Source organism: Zalophus californianus, chromosome 6, assembly GCF_009762305.2.
Source record: "Zalophus californianus isolate mZalCal1 chromosome 6, mZalCal1.pri.v2, whole genome shotgun sequence".
Lineage (NCBI taxonomy): Eukaryota > Metazoa > Chordata > Mammalia > Carnivora > Otariidae > Zalophus > Zalophus californianus.
Genome location: NC_045600.1, coordinates 65,245,356 through 65,263,109, shown reverse-complemented (window position 1 = coordinate 65,263,109; position 17,754 = coordinate 65,245,356).

The window sequence follows — 17,754 nt, the reverse complement described above, 5'->3', positions numbered from 1 at the left end:
TACTAAGTGCCAATGGTCAGCATATTTTTCTTGGTCTGAAGAAGCATGCCAAAGAAATTCAGATTCCAGAATTGCTTTAATTAAGAGATTCCTTGGGCAAAGCAAAATTTGAAAAAACTTAAAACTAGCTTTCTTCAAAATACTTCAAATCTCAACTTGAAGTGAAAGATTCCTATCCTACTGTTCTTCCCCCCATTCTATGCTCCTGCATATCATTCTCTCTCTCCTTCTGACCTACTTCCCTTCCTTTCTGGCCAGCCAGTAACACCCAAGGCTCAATTACCTCTTAAAATTAACCTTTCCACAGGAAAATCCCTCATGGTTGACTATATGGCCTAGTACCATTTTAAGTGATGAATCATTGTCAAAGACTTCCCAAAGCCTAGACAAGATGGAGAGGAATTTACAGAACACTCTAGTAGTATAGTTTTAGGAACATAAACTTCAGAGCTCCCAGATCTATAACAATTGATTTATTTATTTGTGAGAACCTCAGATGCAAAAAAACAAGAGAAAAAAAAAGGTAAAATAGAAAGACCCTGAGGATAACTTCAGGACCCTAAATTTCATGGGCAATCCAAGAAGTCTGGAAAATCAATAGATGTTGGAGAAGATTTTTTTGGAGACTCTCACAAAAGCATTTCATGTAGAAATAGATGGGACTCTAATTCAGTCCTACAAGCAAAGAGAAAATAATCCTTTGAAGGGGAAGCTCCCTTGGTGGCACCAGAGGTTCTCAATTTTAACTTTACAACTTTTTACGTGAAATTACCCACCACAGTTAAGACAAAATTCACCATGTAATCTTGTGGTTAATGATGGGGGCTGTAGAGTCAGCCAGATGGAGGTTTGGCTTGCATGTTGGCCACTCACTAGAAGGGTACCTAGAGACAATAGGGACCAAGAGCAGACCACTTCAAGATGGGCCACTTTAGCATGAAGATTATTTTGACTTAAAAAGCAATCAAAACCCTGAAAATTCAGGAAAAGTTCTTTACCTCCCCCTCAACTGCTTAAAAGACTTTAGATAGCGAACCTGCTCCAGGAAGAGAGTTATCACCATTGTTAAGAACATTATGATATAAACTATGTATAGTAGACAATGAGAAACCTAGCAAGGCCACTTTGATCAAGTCCTCTCTCTGTCCCATTTTTTCTGAGTGGCCCAGCAAACATTTGTTTACCAAACATTTAATCTTTTTTATCTTCTTGTAAATTGTATTATTTTCCTCTGAAGTCCCAGACCCCTACCTCCTCTCTTGCCTTCAGGATAATATTTATATCTCATTTTGCCTATCTTTGAACATCCACATCTTTGTGGATTCCCAGTACATAGGCTATTAAATTTCATTTTCTCCTGTTAATCTGTCTCATGTCAATTTGATTGTTAGTCTAGCTAGAAGGACCTTGAAAGGGACAGGAATTCTTTCTCCCCAGTAGGACAACTTCTCAACTTTTCTTTCTACCTTTCAAGACCCTAAGACTCTGTCAATGTAGTGATTTCCCTTCCTACAATAAAGTCAACTGTGTTTTATTAACAGGCTGTTTTGGTGGTATTGGGGCAGGAAGGATAACATTCAAATACCTTAAAGCTTGGTAACTTTGAAACTGTACCCCATAGGGTTAATGAGGTTAAAACTGTCACCGGCAAGACCCCCGGTGGCCCCCCCTTTTTCTTCACAGGAATGTTAATCTTACCTTTTAGAGGCAAACAACAGGAAGAGCTCCAGTGGCCTACCCCAGTTGGAGCTCCACCACCACCAACTCATACCCCTGCACAGATGGACAATGACGTATCCAACAGTTACCTCTACCTCATTATAATGTTAAAATCTCCACTGGAGGAGGAACACAAGCTTCATTAACATAACATAGGATGCACGTTCAGGCATGTTTTCTAAGTATGCCTGTGTGACCTTATACCCACCTTTGCCTGCAATGATAAAACTGCCCTTTCTGAATATTCATCCTGAACCTAAATAAAAGAAATCCATTCACTCCCACTAGAGGAGTCATAGCTTTGGAAGTTTTTCCAGTGATCTCCTTATTTGCTGCAAATAAAGTTTTCTTTGTATGACAACACCTGGTGCAGTCTCCACCTGTAACTCACCAAGGGGTGGACTCATGTTAGTTCAGTTACAACTTGTTTTGGCAAAATAGAATCGTATAATGACACAGCAAAAGACCCTGAGCCAAGCCTAGCCATTAGATTTCTAATGTTCATGCATCAGTAAGATAGACCTAACTTAAATATATAGCTAGAATAGAAAATTTGTTAACTAAAAAAACAAATCAGTAGAGTTGAATCAACATGTTTGCCAAGTAGCCCCCAAATGATATAAATATCATATTCTAGAAGTAGTAATTTTAGATGCTGAGCAAAATTATCTTTACATGGGATGTAAAGGCTCCTCATAAGCCAGCCCACATAATTATTACAGGAAAGTAAATGGATGAATATGTAAACAGTCACAATGAGCTAAATACTACAGGTGGCAAAAAGATAGTGCTTCAAGGTCCTAAAGGAGAGAGTTTATGAAAATAGGCATTTCCTTTTCTGGTGCCCATTTTCTTTAGAAGATGCTTATTTACAAAAGTTTTCTTGGAGGAGAAAAAAAGAAATATTTTCTTTGATAACTGGAACAAGAGTTTTCATTTCCTTTAAAAAAGTGAACTAGCCACCAATCAACCCTGGAGAAAATTAAAGAAGCAAGGGTAGGAAAACTAGTAAAAATAAGAGGAAAATGAGGAAACCCTGAGAAATGCTAGGACAGATGGAAGGCCGGTGTGAACTAGGTGGGGAAGGGTGATTGCAGCCTGGAGCAGAGAGCAAAGAGGAGTCTTAGAAAGGCAAGTTTAGAAATAAGTGTCAAACAAACTCAGCCAGACAAAGGAACACGTATCTTAGAAGAAACTCATTGAGTACGCTACTGAGGGAGAAAAGTCAGGGGTTTTAAATGCTAGGAAGCAGAGAGGGAAGACAGTTTATGGTGTTTGAGTTCATTAAGAATTGAAAAGAGTCTTTGAATTTATAAACTGTAAGGGGAAAAAAATAATAAAAGGTAGAGGGAACTCTATCCTTCTGAGTTCTTGGCTGAGACCTCCCTGTAAAAAAAGATTAACAGAAGAGAAACAAAGAGAAGTTTAATCACATGGATACCTCCTATATTCATGGGAGATACCCAGGAAAACTGAGTAATGGCCCGCCCGAGCCATCACCTTTAACACCTTCTTTATCTAAAGACAAAAGATGTTGGGGGGGAAAGGGGAGGCCAGTTATGGGAGATTACCATGAAAAGCACAGTAAACAAGTATATGTTTGGTATATAGACTTAAGTCTCTGCCTTCTCATTAGTAAGAGTTTCTAGAAATTTAGCATCCTCCTCTTGCTGGTACAGAGAGGGAGACACCCTGTACAAATGGAGATTTCCCTCATAAATGTAAATTTCCCTCACAAAAAGGCAACTTCTACTCTGTTTTCAGAAATATTCCTGTGTCTGCTGTTTCTTAAAAATAATCAGCTCAAAATAATCCTTATGTCAAAGAAGAGTATTTTGGAATGGCATATTCTGCTCCCCTTCAATATAATTGGTTAAAACAAGCTCCTTTGTTTATTAGTCAGAAGGGAGTCCTCAGCCAGGTCTAGTTATGACAGGCAGGAGGGGCAGAGACAGTGGGGGTCATCTCCAATCTGCATGGTCCTTTATCAGCTTCAGGTAGTTAGAACCAGTCACAATGAAACACAATAGTCAGTCAAGTTAACAGGAGAAAAGCCATTTTAATTATGTACGGGAACCCCACAAAGATATGAGACTCCAAAAAGACAGCCAAGCAATTGAGCCTTATATACCATCCTGAGCTAAGGAAAGGGGTAGGGATCTGGGGCTTCAAAAGGGAGGAAAGCAAGTCACAGGAAGATGAGAAGAGGAATTATGTGGTAAAGAAATTTTGCCCTGCCATGCCGGTGAGTCTCTCAGTAGTCACCAGTGTTATCTCTGGTATTGGCTCTCTTCCCCATATAGGCCCTCTTTCTAATATAAATTTCCCTCGCAAAAGGTAAGTTCTCTATTTTCAGAGACTCCATTGTCTGCAGTTTTATTACCAAACTCAAACTCTCTGTGCCCCCGATGCGCAGTAAGCTAGTGTCTGAGACACAGGTCTTGGAGCAAGGAAAACTTTTGTATCAGAAGGGCAGCCCAATGAGGAGATAGGGGATCATTCCTAAAGCTGCCTTGCCCTGTTGAGCCTAGGCACAGCCTATTGTTTGGGGAAGAAAGTAAATATATGAGGAGAGTGAAGAGTGTCTTAAACCTTGGAAGCCTGTGGGGGATGGGTCCTTGACACAATCTGGAGGTATGCATTCTTCCAGACAGTAAGGTGCCACTGGGACATGGCACATTAAATAATTTTAAGACAAATGTTATCATCTGTTTCCCATTAGATTCTTGTAATCAATGTGCAACCAAGGGGTAGAGTCCAAAGGGCAAAAAGTAATGATTAATAGTGCACAGGGCTTAATTAACGTAAAAAACACAAGTAAGGAACAAAACAGAACATGCAGCTAAGTTAAGAATATAACTAATACAACTATAGTGCTGCTTTATGCTTTCAAAATAGGTCCCAGGAACCAAGCATCCAGCCCCAGTTTCTCAAAATAATCCTTATGCCACAAAAGAATATTTTGGGGTATCATATTCTGCTCCCTTTCAGCTCAAAGGCCAGAATATTGAGATAGCTAAGGAGGTCAACCAACATAATACATGTTGGGCGACCGGCTTAGGTGGAGGCCTGTGGGTCTGGCAGTGAAAAGGTTTACCCAGTGCAAAACAAACAAAATAGAAGTTTATCGAATACACTGTAAGGGAACAGCGGGGAGTACAGCAAAGGACAAACTGTCTGCCAGGAGGCAATGGTCGGGGGCAATAATTAAGCGGGGGAGTGAGGTATGGGAACTATGGAATCTTCCCTTTTCGATACCTAGGCCCACTTGTCAGCTAGGGCCTATGGATATTTTGAGGTGGGTCGCCTGCTGAGCTGTTTGCATTCAGCCCAGTGGTCACTGTGGGCCCTTTTACCTTACTCAGGTTACCATTGTTCAAGCCTGTTGCCTAAAAACAGTCTCTAAAATATAGTTAAAGTAGAAATATTGGAACACAATAAAAAGAATATAAATATAATAAACTTAAAGAGATAAGGTGATAAGTAATATAAAACAGGAACAATACATTATTTTTTAAAAAGAGCAGCACCAAAAATTAACAAGTCAGGGAATGACAGATGTTGGCGGGGATGTGGAGAAAGGGGAACCCTCCTACACTGTTGGTGGGAATGCAAGCTGGTGCAACCCCTCTGGAAAACAGTATGGAGGTTCCTCAAACAGTTGAAATTAGAGCTACCATACGATCCAGCAATTGCACTACTGGGTATTTACCACAAAGATACAAATGTAGGGACCCGAAGGGGTACGTGCACCCCAATGTTTATAGCAGCAATGTCCACAATAGCCAAACTGTGGAAAGAGCCAAGATGTCCATCGACAGATGAATGGATAAAGAAGAAGTGGTATATATACACAATGGAATATTATGCAGCCATCAAAAGGAATGAGATCTTGCCATTTGCAACGACATGGATGGAACTGGAGGGTGTTATGCTTAGTGAAATAAGTCAATCAGAGAAAAACATGTATCATATGACCTCACTGATATGAGGAATTCTTAATCTCAGGAACAAACTGAGTGTTACCGGAGTGGTTGGGGGTGGGAAGGATGGGGTGGCTGGGTGATAGACATTGGGGAGGGTATGTGCTACGGTGAGCGCTGTGAATTATGCAAGACTGTTGAATCACAGATCTGTACTTCTGAAACAAATAACAACATATTTTAAGAAAAAAGAAAAAGAAGAAGATAGCAGGAGAGGAAGAATGAAGGGGAGTAAGTCAGGGGGGAGACGAACTATGAGAGATGATGGACTCTGAAAAACAAACTGGGGTTCTAGAGGGGAGGAGGGTAGGGGGATGGGTTAGCCTGGTGATGGGTATTAAAGAGGGCACATTCTGCATGGAGCACTGGGTGTTATGAACAAACAATGAATCATGGAACACTACATCAAAAACTAATGATATAATGTATGGTGATTAACATAACAATAAAAATTTTAAAAAAAAGAAGTTCAAAAAAAAAAAAAAGCAGCACCAGGGATGCCTGGGTGCCTCAGTGGGTTGAGCGTCTGACTCTTGATCTCAGCTCAGGTCTTGATCTCAGGGTCGTGAGTTCAAGCCCCATGGTGGGCTCCATACTGGTCTTGGGACCTACAAGAAAGAAAGAAAGAGGGAAAGAGAGGGAGGGAGGGAGGGAGGGAGGGAGGGAGGGAGGGAGGGAGGGAGGGAGGAAGGAAGGAAGGAAGGAAGGAAGGAAGGAAGGAAGGAAGGAAGGAAGGAAGGAAGGAAGAAAAGTTGCACCAATACCTTAAAAGTGAACATTAGAGGTTTACCAAAAATACGACCAACATTAGCTCCTTAAAGATCAATTCTATATTAGGGGGAATAACAGACGTAAGCATGTTATTTTACTTCTTATCTAGTCACATTATGGTGTTAAGGATAATCTAGTTGTGAATTAAAATTTTGAAACAACTAGAATTGTGGGTCACAAATAGGATTGAGAGATTCTCTTTAGTTTTTTGGTTTGTTTCCCACTCCCTGTATATCTTTAAAAAAAAAAAGAAAAGAAAGAAAAGAAAACCCAAAAGCCTCACTAATGGGGGTGGGGGGGGAGAGACAGGGATTTTCCTCTACTCTTCAAAGGTTTTTCCAGCTACTCTAAGGAATTAAATTGATATGAGACAGATTAACAGGAAAAGAATCAGATTGAACCTCGTATGTCTGGGAAGCCCACATACATGAGGGATTTAAAGACAAACAGGTTAAATGAGATCTATCTGCCGTCCTGAGCTAAAGAATGGGATAGGGGCCTGGGGCTTCAAAGGGCAGGAGAGCAATGCACAGGGTGATATGAAATGCAGATATTTGGCAATTAGATGTTTGCCCTGCCATACAGATGGGTCACTCAGATTATCTCTGGTAATAACTCTTATTCTGAGAAAGACCCCCGATTTAAATTCTTCTAGGTAGCTAAGAGAGGGGCAAAAGTTTCTCTTGAGGCTGCAGGGTCTCAACTGCCTTCAGCTCAAAATAGCCCACGTGCCAAAGTAGAACATTTTGGGGAGACTTGTTCTGAACCTCTCTCTTTTTTAAAGTTTGTATTTATTTATTTGAGGGAGAGAGAGCAAGAGCACAAGGTGGGGGGCAGAAGGAGAAGCAGACTCCCCGCCTAGCAGGGAGCTGAACAAGGGACTCTCCATCCCAGGACCCCAGGATCATGAACTGAGCTGAAGGCAGACAACCAACTGACCCACCCAGGCGCCCTGTTCTGAACCTCTTAACTGACATCTATCTGGAAAAAGAAAAAAGGCTCTAGAATAAAAACTTTTGTTTTCCATATTTTCTATATTGAAAACATATTGCTTTTGTAAGAAAAGAAAAATTTATTTTAAGAAAAGAGTCAGGGTTTCTTCTCCTCCTTTGGATATGAGAGAGATCATTTAGTTGTGACAGTCCATTGATCGCAGATTTTATCTAAACCCGCTGTCACTACGATCAATGCTAAGTGAGCAATAGGTAATGTTTCCCCAGGCCCATATTTGATTTCTACAATGACTTCCATCCAAACCAATATTCACACATTACAATGCACTAATGTAAGAAAGCCTTTGCTTTTTTTGTTTTATTTTTTGAATTGAACTCTCAGTATGTGCTCCACTCTGCATAAATGATCCATAGCAAAACCACACAATACCTTTATATGTAACTTCCTTTAAAATGTGATTTGAAAGGACTCTGGTCATTATTAGTGGAAAATACCAGGAGGATTGCCCAAGGAAAATCTAGATATGTAACAAATAAATCAAGAGTATTACATAGGAAAAACTGTAGGTCTAATGACTCTGAATACAATACACATAAATAAATACTGATCCCACCATGCCACTAACCGTTTAGTTTATTTAAATTGGCATTCTTAAGATCTCAGCTCAACTATCATTTCCTTCCAGTTTGCCCTGGCCCTCTGGTGTAGGTAAGACTCTTTGGTTATACACCTACCAACAAAACTTGTTTTTTGTTCCTCAGGGCACTTATCTCAGTTTATTTGATTCTTGGGTTTACTTAATTAATATCTGTCTCCTCTCCTAGACTAAAAGCTACCTGACAACAGGGATTGCACTTCCTTTTGTTCACCACTATGTCCACCAGTATCTTCAAATATGCCAAACAGAATTGGTGCTTAAAAAAATTGGTGCTCATTATTTCTTGAATGAGTAAATGAGTGAATGAGTTGATGGAGTGACAAATGAATCAATCTTTACTAGCTGGAGTTTGGGACTATTAAGCTAACAGAAGTAAGGAAAATTTTATGAACATCTTAGAACATCTTGTTCTGATTTTCATAAGGTTTAATTATGAAGATTTGAAGAAATTTAATCTGTAGTTTATCTTTTTAAGATTTTTTATTTATTTTTTGACAGAAAAAGAGACAGCAAGAGAGGGAACACAAGCAGGAGGAGTGGGAGAGGGAGAGGCAGGCTTCCCGCAGAGCAGGGAGCCCGATGCGGGGCTCGATCCCAGGACCTTGGGACTATGACCTGAACCAAAGGCAGACGCCCAACTGACTGAGCCACCCAGGTGCCCCTTAATCTGTAGTTTAAATAAAGCATTTGGTAAGATGGGAAAAGACATGGAGAGAAAAAAAAGACAAGGCACAGAACCTTCAATTATTTCCTTAAAGCTGACATTATCTTAGGATCTTGAGAAATCATTCTTGGACCATCCCACAACCTATATTACCTGATGCCATCATTCTAAGTCCCATCCTCAGTCACAGAGTGATTATACTTCAGTCTATAGTACCAGCCTAAATTCCCAATGTCATAATTTGTTGTCAGTCTATTTCACAACTTTAGTGTCAATTAAATGTAGCTTTTTTGTCCTTGTGCCTTTTGTTTCTAATAGCTTTAGCTTTTTTTTTAACCAAAGGTCACTCTCTAAAAACAGTTTCATATAAATATGCTTTCATTAATTTAGTGATCATCTGATGCAGATGGACTTCAGAGAGAAAAAGGATGCCTGAAGTTATATAAGGCACTAATGGCACGAAATGAACTGTAAAATAATTGAAGCTCAAAATGTTGTCTGAATTTATGAAATATTTCCCTTAAAGAAGTATATTATTGGGGCACCTGGGTGGCTCAGTCATTTAAGCATCTAACTCATGATTTCAGCTCAGGTCATGATCTCAGTGTCCTGAGATCCACCCCCAGCTGGTCTCCGGACTCAGCGTGGAATCTGCTTGAGATTCTCTCTCTTCTTCTGCCTCTGTCCCACCCTCCTCAACTCCCCACCCCCACTGCTCACACATATGTTCTTTCTCTCTCTCTCAAAATAAATAAAATATCTTTTTAAAAGTATGTTATTATAGGAGAAAATTAGAATATATACTCTATTAATCTATCATCTTCCAATACTTACTATCATTATAGACACATTTTAGAAATTGCATTACTGGTACACATGGCCGATTAAACCCAAGTTTATTCCAACTCTCTCTGAATGGCAGTGTCTTAGTCCATTTGGGCTGCTATAATAAAATACCACACTGGGTAGCTTCTAAACAACAGAATTTTATTTCTCACAATTCTAGAGGATGGAAGTCTGAGATCAAGGTGTCAGCCTGGTCAGGTGAGGGTCCTCTTCCTCTTGCAGAACTCTTTGTTTCCTTGCATGGCTGAAGGGGCTAGGGAACCTCTGTGGGGTCTCTTTTATAAAAGCGCTAATCCCTGGGGCACCTGGGTGGCTCAGTCGTTAAGCGTCTGCCTTCGGCTCAGGGCATGATCGAGCCCTGCATCGGGCTCCCTGCTCCGCGGGAAGCCTGCTTCTCCCTCTGCCACTCCCCCTGCTTGTGTTCCCTCTCTCGCTGTGTCTCTCTCTGTCAAATAAATAAATAAAATCTTTAAAAAAAAAAAAGCACTAATCCCAAGGCCTGGGTGGCTCAGTCGGTTAAGCATCTGACTCTTGATTTCAGCTCAGGTCATGATCTCAGGTTGGTGAGATTGAGCCCTGCGTCACCTCCACTCTGTGTGGAGCCTGCTTAAGATTCTCTCTCCCTGGGACACCTGGGTGGCTCAGTCAGTTAAGCGGCTGCCTTCGGCCAGGGTCATGATCCCAGGGTCCTGGGATCAAGTCCCACATTGGACTCCTTGCTCAGCAGGGGGCTTGCTTCTCGCTCTCTCTGTCAAATAAATAAAATCTTTAAAAAAAAAAAAGAAAAGATTCTCTCTCCCTTACTCTCTGCCCCTCTACCCCCACCCCCATAAGTAAACAAATAAATAAATAAATGTTTTCCTCTTAAAAAAATAAAAGCACTAATTTCATTTTTTGAAGGCTCTACCCTTATGACCTAACCATCTCCCAAAGGCCCCACCTCCAAATACCATCATACTGGGCACTATGATTTCAACATATAAATTTGGGGGCAACACAAACATTCAGACCACAGCAGACAGTAAAGGAGGATAGCACACAAAGGCAAAGAGAACAGAAGAACTGGACAAAGTTTGGAAGCTGGAAAGGAAATAAATGATGGTACTGAGTTAACAGGCTAAAGGAAGTATAAACTTAAGCTTGGAGGAGGAAGATAAGCAGCAGGAGGTTTCTTACTCTCCCCTCAGAACCCCAGAAAGGCTTGTGAATTAGAAGCACCTGGAACTTTGGAAGGACTGAAGTATTTGTTGAAAGGTAAATAGCAGTGAGATTTCCAGATCTCCTCCCCAAGGAAAAAGATGAGTTCCTCTTTCCCACCCTGGCAGAGATTACCCTCTGGGGAAGTTAAACCTAAAGAACTCTGGTCTTGGGTCATCAGATACTGCCAAAGGCAGAGGTGTCATAATTAAAACAGAGAAATTGACTAAAAGTTCATCTATGAAATGGTAATACCCAGAACTCTCTTCCCCATTTGACTTCCAGAACACTGGCAGCCAACTTTATAACCTCCAGGGCCAGAAACTGGAAGAAACTGATCAGCCAAAAGAAATAATCTATAGAAACTGTCACTTGAGGACCCTTCAAAGAAAGGATCAATACACCCCCTACCATTCTACACCAGTTAGTAAACAACTTCAAAATTTAGAACATCCTGGGATGCCTGGGTGGCTGTCAGTTAAGCGACTGCCTTTCGGCTCAGGTCATGATCCCAGGGTCCTGGGATTGAGCCCTGCATCAGGCTCCCTGCTCAGTGGGGAGCCTGCATCTCTCTCTGCCTGCCGCTCCCCCTGCTTGTGCTCTCTCTCTCTGACAAATAAATTAATTAACTTAAAAAAATTTAGAACATCTTGTCAGCATTAGAGTGCATCATTCTCAAATGTGGACAACCAAGTAGTATTTGTCAAAATTCTCTCTTTCAAGGTCCTCTCAAACGTCACTTTCTCCATAAGTTTTTCCCTGAGCCATCAATGTAATGCGGCATTAAACATAACCTACCTTCTCATGCAGTTATTCTACCTGTTTTAATACCCGTTAGATAAATGCTCTCCTTGACAGAGGTACATATCCAAATATCCAGTCACTTCCTAAACAAACATTTAGATACCCCTAATTTCTTCAGACTTAGCATGTCCAAAACTGAGCTCATCATCCTGCCTTCCAAACCTGGATTCCCTGTCTCACCAAACAGCATTCCAGCTACCCAGTTACCTCGGTCAGAAATCTAGCCTCTCCTCTACTTTGTCATATACAATCTTTCAACAAATTCTGCTCATTCTACTTTTTATATATATCTCAAATCTCTATTTTTACTACCTTACTGAAAACACGTCAGTGGCTTTCCATCTCCCTTAGAATAAAATCCAAACTCCTTAAAAAGACTGCTGATATCCTGCACAGCGTGACTTCTGCCTTTTTTTTCCAGCTTCAAATATCCTACACTCTCTAGAAACAGAAACTTCACAAGACTTTTTCCCTCCACCTAGAGTGCTTTTCCTTCCACTCCTCCTCTGGCAAACTCCTACTCATCCCTTAGGTCTCAGAGAGGATTTCCCCCAACAAAATACCCCTGTTATCATTTTGCATGGTAGCCCATACTTTCCCTTCATAGCATTTATATTTTGTAGATAATATATATATACTATAGGAGAGATCATTCATTTACTATCTACCTCATCTATGACCCTGTAAACTCCATGAAAGCAAGACAATAGATGTTTTGCTTTGCTATTATATCCCTAGCACAAAGCATAGTCTATGATGGGCACTCAAATATTTATTGAATAAACAAGTGAATATTTACGGGATGAATAAATAATGATTTTAATTTACTTAAAAGCCCAATGCTGGTGGGTACAGGAATGGAAAAAATAATGAGCTAGGAGGACCATTATCAAAATTGAATCTAACAGATGGCAACAGAATGGATGTGAAAGACAAAATAAAAAAAGAATGAAAGATGGATCTTAGGTCTGCTGATGATTCAGACCTAAGTGACTGGGAAAAGGACAGGGCCACTAAAATAAGTAAGAAAGTTAGAAAGTGTTGTGTGGAAAGGAGATGGTGAATTTGGGTTTAGACATGTTGAGTTAGAAGAGCTAATTCCATTTAGGTTGAAACTGCAAGAATGTAATTGGGAACATAGGTCTATAACCAGAAAAGAGGCTGAGATTAGAGTTAAAGCCATTTTGGAGTCATTTTAGTAGGGACAGATATTCCATCTACAGCTCTTTAAAGCAGATACATACTCTCGGTGCATCCTGAACTTAGCTTTTGTAAATCATCTCACACTTGTAATACCTTGTTCAGTGCTGGTATTTCCCTACTCAATTGTAAATTTCATGAGGACAGTATTGTTCTATCCTTAGAAAGGGAACCAGTAGACTCCCTACAGTGTAGGGATTCTGGGAACAGGTAGTCAGGAAAGCCAGCCTTCAGGCTGTTGAATGGAAAAACATCCCTTTTTCCAATGGCAGTAATGGCAGCTATGCTAGAGAAATTTCCATAACATAGTGGCCCAGCATTTTCCACCAATGCAATAAACAAATTTTAAATCACACAAGTGGTTAGTAGCACAGTTGTAATTAAGATTTATGGTTCTCAATCCAATAGCCCCTCTCTCTGTGTACAACTGCAACATATACTTCTACTAAATACCTACCTCAGTCTACCATAATGTAAAACAGATTATCCCTCTATCTCAGGTATATTATGGATATAAACTTGCCAATTTTGAAAGCGTGTTAAAGCTTTGAGATACAATTTGATATTTAGAATCCTAGACAGACTTAAATTTAGAAAGTATCCACCCAAATAGAGATTTGCTAATATCTTCTCCCGCTATACTGATGCACAAAGATTTATATCTTGTCAAGATCATTAAAATGCTTCGGAAGTTCAAGTTGCAGACTATTTGATTATGTTATGTAGATACAACTCAAAGAACTTCCTCAGAAGTTCTAAATACCAGGGACAACAATCTTTATGACTAACACATCTGCTATTTACAGATAATACGGCAATACTATAAACTTATTTTATATAATTTAATCTGATGAAAACATATCAATAGTATCTCCCTTTACTAATGATTTTGCTCCTTGACTTCAATTAAATTCATTGAAACATATGCTTGAAGCATATATAAGCTTATATAAGCACACAACAATTGTTTCTTAAAATGATCTGAGAAGTACTGTGTTACATCCTTCCCCATTGATGGAAGATAAAGTAATATGGAGCCTACCTTTAAACAAAAATCTGAGATTCCTACCACTAACATGAATACAGTGCTAAGCTACTTCTCATTCTGTTTTACTTTTTGTGAACTGTGCTATATCGTGAAACCTAAAAATCAGTGTTGAAAAAACTAAATTATATGCCTACATTTATATAAATTATGTAATTATTCACATGGTGGATTATTACAGAATATTACCAATTCATTAGCTACAATAAACTTTTTTTCTGAAGAGTTATATAACACACACATGGAATTCATTTTTAGTTTTTTCCCCCACAGTATAAATCATTTTTCTCTGCCTAAGATATCACTATCTCTCCAGCAGGTTAATCCCAGGAGGTTTAGCAACTGCAATTACTACATTTAAATATTCCACATATCTGTCAAGACTTAAAAGAATTCCATGGTGTCATTTTAAGTATAAATATATATAATTCTAGTTAATCATCACTTAAGGCAGTTTTGAAAACCACATTACTTACTGCTGCAAATTTCAGCGTTATATTGTGTATGTTGTGTAGTTTGCTATATTCCAACTCTCTCTATTGATTTATTGGTTAAGAAAATGTCCATACTGATTCTGCCAGACATAAGTGTTCTCTTTATAGAGAAAATACGTAGTTTCTCACTGAGGTAAACTTGTCAAGATCATTTCATCTAATCGTCGAAGAGAAAAGAACACCAGAAAAATCACTCTGTGCTTTACATAGAGCTCAAAGTGAGGTTGGAAATCTCATATAAATATAGTATTTCAAGAAAACGCTAGCAAAACATATTACAAGCTTTTCATTTGTTTCCTCTTCTTCTGAAGGAAACCTTTATATTTACCAGTGACCATACTAACGGTCAATAGCTTTCATTCTTCTTTTGCCTTTTAATGTAAGTGCAGATTTTGTGCATTTTGTAATTTCATTTTATAAACAGCTTCAATGACCCTGCAATGAAAATCAAGCATTTTGATGGTATGGTAACTACAGCTACATAATTTTACACTGGGACGGGTCATAGGGTTGCTATATTTACCTTTAAGTTAGGTCTGTTCTTGCGTCTGTATTTATTTATCCTACTTGAAGAGTGCTTACAGTGAAGATAAAAGTGTAATTATTTTTACAACAATGAGAGATTCAGGGTGCCAGAACCTAATATCCTAGTGCCCAGCAACCATAACTAGCACCAGTGAATAGCACTTCAAGGCTTTTAATCTCCATGACAACCTACCTTGTGTTATTCAATGAAATACCACTTTGCATGCATACAAACATATTCTTTATGCACATAGTCTACTTGTTAATAAATATCACCTGCACTGAACACCAAAAAAAAAAAAAAAACCCTTCCTTTTAAATAACTCTGAGTTCTCCCTGTAAAACTAATTAACTGAACTGAGAAAGAACCTAATTTATATCTTTACATCTAAAGCACACCTACATAATAAGCCAACCAAAAGATTTTCTGAAATAGGTATTGAAACTGATCCCTTCTTCAATGTGAAATGCTGTGGAGACACTACCCCCAAAACCCTCTTGGGTGTTGTCTCAGTAATACTTTCTTGTGGTGAGTAGGTAATTTCACTTTAGACCTAGTTGTTGCTGATGTTCTACCATGGGGAAAAATACGCCACTACAGGTTTAGGATTTTCTGTTTATTCTCTTAGTTGTTAAGAACAATTCTCTCATTTTTAGGGTAAGACTGACAGGTTTGTTAATTGTTCTTGTTCTTGATATCTCCTTTGAGAGATAGTTTTTGTTTCTTTTGGTCCTTATTAGTTTTTTTGCAATCAAGAATAGATCAGGAAGAATTGGAAGAGAAAACTTGAAACTTCCAGGGGGTGGTTTTCCCTGCCCCCCTTACATACAGGTGCCAAGGTAGAAGATAAAAGTAGTATCTAAAATGAATTTGAAAGTCCCTGTTGATTTGGTTTATTCTTATCTCATTTTTGGAGAGGAACAGAATGGGTTTATTGCATAGAACCTTACTTTTTTTTTAACTTGTCGGTCTAAGGTGGCTTCTGTATAAATCCAAGGAACATCAGAAGAGAAAGATCTTAGGGACGACTGGGTTGACTCAGTGGGTTAAGCACCTGACTCTTAGTTTGGGCTTAGGTCATGATCTCAGGGTTGTGGGATCAAGCCCCACATTGGGCTCCGTGCTCAGGATGGAGTCTGCTTTAGATTCCCTCCCTCTCCCCCTCTGCCTGCACTCGCTCTCTCTCTCTCTCCTAAAATAAATAAAATCTTTAAAAAAAAAGAAGAAATGTCTTGGAAATCAGAGAACTTGATACAATATGCAGACCAGTGAAAATTGTCCAAGATAAATCACAATTTATTTTTTAGATGATGCTTTGTTTTCTTATGAAAATTACTTCTCCTTTCATGTCTCTGGCTCCTTTTTCAAATGGTTTCTTTACTCTTTTACCTACTTACCTAGCAAACCAAGGTATTGTTAATTATTGTATAGAGCACATAAAACTCTTAGTATATTTGGCAAAAATATTTTGAATATAATAACCCCTATCTAAGAAAACAACTAAAAAGGCCACCCTAGTCCCAGCTTCCTTAAATTAAATAATGTGGAAGAAAAACCTAACCTTGGATGCCTGGGTGGTTCAATCGGTTAAGCGTCTGCGTTTGGCTCAAGTCATGATCCCAAGGTCCTAGGATCGAGCCCCGCATCAGGCTCCTTGCTCAGCATGGAGTCTGCTTATCTCTCTCTCCCTCTGCTGCTCCCCCTGGCTCTGCTCGCTCTCTCTCTGACAAATAAATAAATAAAATCTTCAAAAAAAAAAAAAACAAAAAAACCTAACCACTGACTTCATCTGTCTAGATAATTTCAAGTAGGTTGTGCTCATAACATCCACAAGACTCTCAATTTGCCTTTGCCAGCACTGGGTGGCAGGCGTGTCTATTTTGCTGTCTTCTCTGTCACAATGGCAGTATTTTCAGGATCCTGAGGTTCACTCTACTCATTATGTCAAACAGCCAGGACAGAATCAGAAAAGCAATTATGTGGATAATCTAGCAAACATTTTATTAAAATAAGTCAATTTATTTTTTGAATTTCATAAAACAACCAATTTCAGTAACATTTTTTATTGTACAGTATAACTGAATTGTTTTTCCTGAATTGACTGGTTATTTTGGCATATAAAAAGACTTTCAAGTGTAGTAATTATTATATGACCAGGCAACCTGTTTTTTCAGGGTTCTGAGAGCTAAAATACTTTATCAAATATCATGAATCTAGGGTTTTTGGGATTTGCGTAGTTCTCTAACAATGGTGGCTTTTTTTTTTTTACATGACAGCCTCTGCAATTAGTCTTTGAACTCCTTGAGAACTAGCACTGTGTGTCTCCCCAATGTTCTCTAATTTCTAAAACAGTGGCCACCACATAAAAAATAACTCACAAATGTCTGTTTAATCTAACCAAATTAAATTCCAAGTAAAATCATTTTAAGCACAACATTCTAATCATTAGGTTCTAACACATTTCTTGCTTGGTATTGGGTTAGAAGTCTTCTGCATTTAGAAGATTTAAAATTGGTCCACTTAAGCAATTTCCAATCGCTTTGATTAGTGCATTAAAGCTGAGTATCAACATTTCTATTTTTGTGTCTTTAAATATTGCTATGAATAGTAATAATGCATCCTCAGCAGTAGTCTTTTTCCCTGACACTTCCATGGTGAGAAAAGCACTATACTAAGACCCAGTAACTCTGACTGAGAAGAAAATAGCATTTCTCCCACTATTTTTAAGTGACTGTAATTCTTATAAAAATGTGTCCACCAAAATAATTTTTATAAGCACAAAGTCCAAAAGAAACATGAAAATACCATGTAATTTCCTAAACCCCCCCAAACAGCATTCTATTATCTGAAAAGTCACCAAAGAAGAGATTTAGGTGATTAATTTTGTCACGTG